The 8,939-nt window shown below is 41.5% G+C and overlaps 1 long non-coding RNA gene across 1 annotated transcript; it reads left to right on the top strand.

The window, feature by feature from the left end:
• Positions 1–881: 881 nt before the first annotated feature.
• On the top strand, positions 882–8,316 carry LOC121132824. Its single transcript, XR_005869470.1, has 3 exons — positions 882–1,556; positions 2,694–2,891; positions 7,503–8,316. It is a non-coding gene; the product is annotated as an uncharacterized LOC121132824 (long non-coding RNA).
• The last annotated feature ends 623 nt before the right edge of the window (positions 8,317–8,939 follow it).

The raw sequence follows: 8,939 nt of genomic DNA, 5'->3' as shown, positions 1-8,939 counted from the left end.
ATTCAATAAGAAAATAATACACATACATGGGCACAGATGTATGCATTCACAAAACAGGTTCCTGCAAGACCTCTCAAAACTCACACAGAGGGGAGTGTGCATACTTCCAAACTTCAGCTACACAAGTAGATTTCATTCTTTTAGACTGAAGTAGTCACTTTTGTTTCTCTCTCTCTCTCTCTCTCTCTCTCTCTCTCTCTCTCTCTCTCTCTCTCTTTCTGTGTGTGTGTGTGTGTTTGTTCAGAGAGAATTCCGATGGAAGTTGGGAAAGGTTTAATGATTTTTGTGACTCCGAGTGTTACCTTGTCTCTAAAACAACCAAGAAGTTGATAAAAATGATGCCATTTCAAACTGCAGTCACTGTCTGGTGCGAGGAATGAAGAACTCACCTCTAAATTCCATGTGATTCGCACATTTCCTTTCCACGTGGCTAACCCACTGGCTGAATCCTGTTTGCTGTCAGCTTTCTAAGCACGCTGCAAGGTGAGACACTCCAGAAACTGTGCATACCAAAGAACACATCTCAGGCTGTGCGCGAAGAACAAATGAAACATGAAATTATCATGAACTGCGGACTCACACAAGCAGGCTAAGAATGGGTTACAGCTGAGAACGGATTTCAAACAAGCCTCTGATTTAATGACAGCCTAAGCCAGAGCCTGATTGAGGGCAATCAAGTCCTTCTCTCTTATCTACTTCTAACTCACTTTTTATACCAAAAGAAAAACCGCTGTTACAACGTTCAGTCGTATAAGGCAGCAGCAAGCTCTGAAAATAGAAAGGCTGTTTCCATGAGCAATTACGACACAATACACATTCATGCTGAAAGTGTGGTCAAGTGACCAGGTAACCAATAGCAACTTCTTACTCAGCAGGTCGGGCCAAACTCACTGGAAAGACGTTTTTTGCCTTCCATGGGCACATTCTAAGTGTGCCTGCCCTCACTGGGAGAACTGAGGCCCACAAGGAATATGACTTTCAGATTTCAAAACTGAATCAACAGCCAGGCGAATCACCCACTGGGAAAGAGGCAGCACTGAAGGGACCCTCAGTTAGGCTCCTACGATTGTCATCTCTTTACAGTTTCTGATTCATAGCAAGAGCCTGTCATTCACGCTCATCTACGACTTTCTAATCCCACCCCTGGATGCCAACTCCAGCACTCACTCCCTGAATCATATTTTTAAAAATCTGAGTGCATTCCTTGTAGCATTTCATTATTCTTTACTCAGTACCCCCTTCCCCCCTTTTTATTTTTCTTCCGTGTCCTGATCATTTCAGGGGCTCTTGCTGTCTTTTCAGGGAGTCTCTGGCATGGTGGTGAAGGCGAGGATGTAATGACTTCACTAGACCCAAGATAAATGATAAATGGGTGTTTATTGGGAACACTTACAAAGAAAAATACAAAGAATCCTGGGAGCCTTTCTATACCCTTCCTATCAGATCCGCGGACCCACCAGAAAAGAGCTGGCAAACCGAAGCCACACCTCAAGCTTTCCTCTTTCCGCTTCCGTCCGCCTGAAGCCACACCCAAAGGGGTGTGGCCACCGTTACAGGTTCATAGACAACATGCCTACAGTGGATTCTTCAATCAATGTTGTTTTAAAATTGGGAAATTCTATTTTCCTTTTTAAAATTAATCAATTTTTATGTGCATGGGTGTTTACCTGCATGTATGCCAGTTGCATGTCTGGAGCCAGCAGGGGTCAGAAGTGGGTTCTGGATCTCCTAGAACTGGAAATGGGTTGTATGTTGCCATGTGGGTTCTGGAAATTGAACCCTGATCCTCTAGAAATGTAGCCAGTGCTCACAGGCACTGAGCCATCTCACCAGCCCTAAAGCTAGTTTTTAGACAAGACTACTTGTAGAGAATCCAGGGGATGCTATTAATTACATTCTTATTGTGACTACCCAGCAAGAAGCAACTTCAGGGAGCGAGGACTTAGTTGGCTCATGGTTTGAGAGAGTAAAGTTTATTATGGCTGAGAGGCATGGTGGAGGTTTGGTGGAGGAGGAGAGGGGGAGTAATGAAGGAGACACAGTCAATGATTCATGGTGGAATGACAGAGGAGACAGCGAAGGAGGAGTGATGGAGGGACATGGTGAGAGATTCATGGTGGAGTGATGGAGGGGGTTTGGTAGAGGAGGCATGGAGGAAGAGTCTTGGTGGAATGATGGAGGAGGCATGGTAGAGGGATGGAGGGGTTTGGCAGAGGAGACATGGAGGACTTATGGTGGAGTGATGGAGGGGGTTTGGCAGAGGAGACATGGAGGACTTATGGTAGAGTGATGGAAGGGGTTTGGTGGAGGAGACATGGAGGACTTATGGTGGAGTGATGGAGGAGGTGTCGTGGAGGAGGACATGTAGAGTGATGGAGGAGATGAGGTGGAGTGATGGAGGAGGCATGGAAGGAGACTCTCAGTGACAGCAAGAGCCTTTGGTGCTGCATGCTCACACATCTGTAGATGAGGAAGCAGATAACCTGGGCTGAAAATTAGCTAAGTCATAGCCAACCAGGCCCATCCTTCAGTGGTTCACTTTCTCCAGGGAAATCTGCCTCTTGCAGCTTCCACAATCTCCCAAAGACCACCACCGCCCGGGGGACCCAGTGTTTAAACACATGAGCCTGTGGGGGAGAATTCACATTCTAGCCATCGCATGAACATATTTTCTGTGTTTTTTTTTCACACAGACCGAGGCATTTCACTGTATGTTCTCTAGACTGAATCGTCCAGATGGTAGCTACTCATTCAGATAGTGTGAGTGGCATGTGGAGAAAGCTCGACTCTGGCTGTGTTTTGCTTAGAGATGGGGCTTTCTAAGACCTGGGTTGTTGGATGATTCTGCCACCGTGGGAACATTACTGAGTGGATTTGTAAAGATCCCAAAGGTATGTAGCTCAGCCACTCAGGGTGATCTCTTGAAGCCATCTAGAGACGTGGTGAACATGAGGTGAACCCAGTCGCAGCTGGCATGCTATGGCAAAGTGTACTGTAGTGAAACTTATTTTCTAAGTAGAGGGAGTCTACTCCAAAATAACAATAATGGCTGGAGAGAAGGCTCAGATGTTAAGAGCATGCACTACGTCTAGCAGAAGGTCTGAGTTTGGTTCCCAACACTCATAATAGGCAGCCCACAGCCATCTAAAACCCCAGGATATCTGATACCCTCCATGAGACTCAATGGGTATCTGCACTCACACAAGTCAATACCACTCTCACTACACACATAGAAACAGAAGTAAGTCTTCAGAAAAAAAGCATCTAAAACATTGCTAAGATGTGTGACAGTTAATGCTGAACCTGGTGTCACTGCCATTTATTATCAAGTATCACGAACCACACAAGAACTGTGTGTGCTATGCTGTTTACAACAAAGATTCCATTAGGTTTGTTTACAATAACATCGGCACAAACATGGCAGAAAAAGCATTTACCACATTACAGCTTCACTAGGTGAGAGGAAATTGTCACCTCTATTACAACCTATGGAGCCACTGCTGTAAATGAGATCCATTGCCAAGTGAAATGTTACATTACACAGCATGTCCGCCTGGTTTATGTATATAGGAGCTCAGGTAGGCTGTGAAAGCATGGGTGTGGCTTATACACTTGTATCTTGTTTGGAAAGATCAGTACAGTCTTGTTCAGTTCATAACTGGCAATGAGGGACCGAGGCAAGACAACACTAATCATTAATACATCCCATTACTCCAGGCATAAGGAGAGGAGTGACCTTCCCCCTCACCATTAAAATCTCCCTCAACCCCCACCCCAGTGGCTGGACCAACTCCTAAGCTTTAGTCTTTTGATCCTTCTCTTTTACTGATAGCTTTCTGGGCCTCCCTCAAATCCCAGCCCTCCATCCTACATAGGATGTCTGCTTCAAGGTAAAGAACAAACATTTTCAAGTGAAGCATCAAAAACTCGGTTTCCTTGGTAACTTGGGCAGGGAAAGAGAATTTATAGTGCTCAGAGCACTGGCTGGGAGCAGGCAGATTCATTCTCCTCTCACTCTTAAGGCTTTTTCTGCAACACAAGACAGTGTCCCAAGCTGCTATACAGAGCTACACATTTAAAGTTAAATGGAAAGTGAAATCTGCTGCTAAGTTGAGCTCTCCCACTGAAATCCTTGGGAGATTATTAGTTCCTTCTGGCTATATCAGGTTCCTCCTTTTCCCACACCTATCAAATGGCCTTGAAGTTTTACTTCATTTGAAATATTGTACAGTAAGTGAACGCTGTGTGACAATGGGCTGCATGGAATAATGGAACAAATAGTTGCTTAAATTTAATTTAAAAGTAGTTCAGATAAAGACTCAGAGAATTAGTACTGGGGTTAAGGATGGAATCTACTAAGCTACATCTGACTAGAGGGGAGAAGGTATGGAGGAGGGGTGTCTGCCTCTTCCACCATAGGAGCAAATTCTGTTAGGTACCTTTGGGTAGTCAAAAGGAATTCTGATATAAGTACGATGTGCATGTGTGTACCACGATGTCTCCCTCTGCTCTCGATTTTGTACTGTATGTAGGTGTTGGCTGCTCAGAACTAATGTACTTTCATTACAAAAGAAGAAAACTTCCCTTAAAGCTATACCATCAGTCTAGAAAGAAGCATCAAATTGGATCTTTACTTAGCCTCTTATGGGGATTTCAGTGCCCCAGCTGTGTGTCCTTATTAACTCTTTTTAAAAAGACACCCTGTAGTGAATTCTTAATCATAATCAGTCATTGAATCCAATTCTAGGTTACAAAAATCATATACTTGAGCAGTCTTAATGGATGTGACATTTGTTGGATTTAGTAAGAATAGACATTTAGTAAAATCCTCCTAAAGGAATTAACCAATTTGACATTCCACCCCATCATTCCATCCTGTGCTGTCACAACTGGATGATGGGGCTTCCCTTAGTAGTTTCTCAGTCCTTTTCTGGTTGTGTGTCTCTTAGGTGCCCTTGAGATTCATGCAGAAATAAGACTGTCTTATAACAGAAATACATTATGTCTATTACAGTGCTTCACCACAGTAATCAACAATTAATTTATGGGTCATTGGAGAATCTCTTTGTGATGTTTAGGTAAAGAGAATGGGAAATCTGAATATAAATCAGTTTTGGAATATGGTCTTTAGATTCTAGAAAAATAATGTGCCTTGGGTTTTGGTGTTAGGGCTACCCAGGGAGATGAAAGCCATAGGTGATGTAAGCAGTGGTGTGAGAGTTTGTCAGGAATTGGCTCACTGTTATGGCTGCCTTAAAGTCCCAATAGCAGATCATATGCAAGATGGAAGCTATGGGATGCTAGTAGCATGATTTAAGTTCAAATTTAGAAGATTCTAAACCAGCCAATGATGGAACTCTTAGTTTGAGGCCAAAAAGCCTGGGAATGTGGGGAGAAGCCACAGATATTGTTGGGGTTCAAAGGCTGGTGATTCGGAGTTCTGATGCCCCAGTGAGGAGACAAGTGGACATCCCCCCATGCCAGCTCTCAGTGGAAGATGGAAATTTCCTTCAGTATTTGTTCTTCTGAGAATCCTAGTCTATTGACTGCTGTTGTTCACATTGAGGGTAGAATTTCTCCGGTCAGTCTGCCAGACTCCCATGTAATCTTGTCTAAAAACACAATCATTGACAAACCCAAATAATGCCTTTGCCAATGCTGTGGCTAAACATTTAGACTGTCATCTAAAGTTAGCTGTGTTTGAACCATGATGTACAATAATGGTCAACCAGAGCCACAAGGAAGTCTGATCCATATACAAAGGAAGACAACAGACCAATCATTTCTTTTAAACAAGAAGAAACTTTCAAGCAGTGGTTTTCAATCTATGGGTTGCGACCATTTTGGGGGTTATATCAGATGTCCTGCATATCAGATATTTACATTATAATTAATGATAGCAAATTTACAGTTATGAATTAACAATAAAATCATTATATGTTTGGGAGTCACCACAGCATGAAGAACTGCATTAAAGAGTCACAGCATTAGGAAGGTTGAGCGGCATGGTTGTTGAGTGATCACATCCTTCTCTTTTAACAGAACCCATCATTGCTTTGACTCCTTTTATCAGAGGCGGTAAGGGCGGGAGACAATGAACAGATAAGATCTAATGGAGGGAGGAACCCACTTGTTCCAGTTAGGAGGTTATTAGGTTCTGGAAATCTAGTATCTGGAGTAGTGCCTGGCACACAGTAGGTGCTCACTAAATGTTTGCTAAATGGAGAAATGAGTGAAGGATATAAAAATCGACTAGACACACAGCTTCCATGTGAGTCCTGTGAAAGAGACTATCCTTCAACTTGGCAAGTCTCAATAAAGTCGTCGGTGATTCCACGTGGTGGCAAAAAATCACAGATAATTACTGCTTCTGTTTTGATAAAGATTTGGAATAAAACAATACAAATTGTTCATATTTTTCTATCTGTGGTTCTTTAACAGCCAATAGCCACTATGAAACAACATCCAGCAGTCAGTAAGATCTCATCAACTAATTTACTGATCTGTCTCTCTTCCCTACTCTTTCTATCCAGCTATGTCTCGATCTCACCTCTCTCTCTTGTCTTTGTGAGACAAGATCGTATTATGTAGGCCAGGCTAGCCTGGAACTCAGGATCCCAACAGACCTTTGTTAACCACACTGACTTAACCTATTTCATCTTAAAGAAGGCAGTGATGGCTTCCTATCTTGTCAACCTTTTTCAGAGTGCTGCTTTTCAAGATGAAAAAAAACTAAACAAAGACTTCAAGTGGAGCTGGTTGTATTTTTAGTGCAGTTAGTGGAACTTTTAAAGTTAAATTTTTGTTTTCAGGTTGGGTGTGGCAGCACAGATCTGTATCATAGTACCTGGGAGGTGTTAACACAGAAACATTTATTTATCTATACATTTATTTATTTGTGGTATATGCTTGTGTATGGCAGAGGGGTGCACTTGCTGATGAATGTACTTGTGGAGACCAGAGATTAATGTTGACTGTCTTCTTCAGTTGCTCTCCACTTGATCTGTTTGTAGATATGCCCTTTCACTGAAGCTGTAGATCATTGTTTTGGCTATACTGATTGTCTAGTGGACCCCATGGGATACACTTTTACTTGGGTGTTGGGGGTTATAGACTTTTACTTGGGTGTTGGGGATTATAGACTTTTACTTGGGTGTTGGGGAATAGAACTTGGGTCCTTATGCTTGTACAAATTGCACTATACCTGTTGAACCACCTATTTCTCCTCACTGTGGGCCATCTTTTCTTCTTCTCAAGCAGGCATTTATTTATAAAACATTTTTTATTTAAAAACTCAATGAATTGCAATTTATCATTTTTCTTTTTATAAATTGCACTTTTGGTATTAAGTGCAAGAACACTATGCACACCCCAGTCCTACATGTTAAGGATTTTCTCTTAAATTTAGTTTTACACTTTCCATTTAAGTTCGATATCATTTTTGTGTTAACATTTCATAGCATGTAAGACTTAAGTCTGGATTCTTTTTTTTTTTGTTGCAGGTGGGCATCCAACTGCTTCAGCGCCATTTGCTAAAAAGAGTGTCTTTCCTCCATTGAATGGCTTTTGCACCTTTGTCAAAAGTCAATTGCACAAGCTTGTGGGAGTCTATTTTGGGCTCTCTGTTCTGATCCATTGATCCATGTGTCTAGGAATGGACATCTTTGCCTCCTTGCTGATCTTAGCAGGAAAGTATTCAGGTCTCACAATCAAGCACAACATTAGCTGAATGCTTTTGATGGACGATCTCTATCAAGTTGAAGAAATCTCTCTCCATTTCTAGTTATCGTTAGAGACTCCTTTTGAAAACCAAGAATCAGTCCCCATTCCCACCAAGTGCTTTTCTACATCAGTTGTAGTTTTTCCTTTCATCTAATTTTTTCTTCTTTGAACTGTTAATACAGTTGATAATATAGTCAGCCCTTTTTCTCTTGAATAAACAAGTCAATTTACTCATGACATAGAACTATTTTGTTAATATTGAAATTTGTTAATATTTTGCCATCGAGTGAGGCATAACTATCTATGATGAACATTGGTTTGTAGGCTTAAAATATTTCTCTGGTGTTATTCCTCATATTTTCTAGAAAACATTTTGAGCTGAATTCATGTTAACTATTTAAAAGTTTTTGATGTATTTACATTTGGATGTTGATTTGGTCTGGTAACTGATGGTCTTTATTCCCTAAACCTATGCTGGTTTTTGTTCCAGTTGTTTTAATGCAGAGCAATGATGTCTCCATGCATAACATGGACTTGTTGATACCTCTTCCCCATTCTTCCACTTTTGCTTTTTCCTATTTTGTGACTTGCAGATCCTTCAGCTAGAATCCACTGTTTCTTTACTGGAACCCCATTGGTGTGGTAATGGAGTGAGGAAGCCTTCAATTGATAGCACTAAATCACAGTTTGTGATGAGTATAGGCCTTCATCTTGGCTTCTACATGTATTTTTCAGCTCCCTTTGCTTTGGTGACACAGGGAGACTAGCAGGGCTGAGGTTCTCTGAGGGGTGTAAGAATCATGCAGAGTGGTTAATGAATGCATCCTGTCTCTTTCTTGAGCCCTTGGATGGGAAGGATTTAGTTGGGACTGTTTTGCTTTTATTTTGTTGCATTCATTGACATTTCCAGACTGATAACTCCTTCAACAATTAAATATCCATTAAACTCACCTCTGTGCCATTCTGTGGGTCTCCAGATCACCCAGTGTTCTTCAATGTCTTTTTATGATTGATTCATATACAACATACAAATACTTACCTTTACCTAGCAGAAGGAATGTGCCATGTATATCCCTCCTATCTTCCCAAAAGTAGACATCCTCTTGACATTACATTTTGTAAAGATCCTAAATGTTCACTGTAGTTGAAAGTAAACGTGACATCTCCCTGGGCACTGTATTATTATTGAGTCTATTTAGAAGACGGAAATGTTCAAA

Source organism: Mesocricetus auratus, unplaced genomic scaffold (assembly GCF_017639785.1).
Source record: "Mesocricetus auratus isolate SY011 unplaced genomic scaffold, BCM_Maur_2.0 Super-Scaffold_100018, whole genome shotgun sequence".
Classification (NCBI taxonomy): domain Eukaryota; kingdom Metazoa; phylum Chordata; class Mammalia; order Rodentia; family Cricetidae; genus Mesocricetus; species Mesocricetus auratus.
This window is presented reverse-complemented; position numbering and strand designations above follow the sequence as displayed.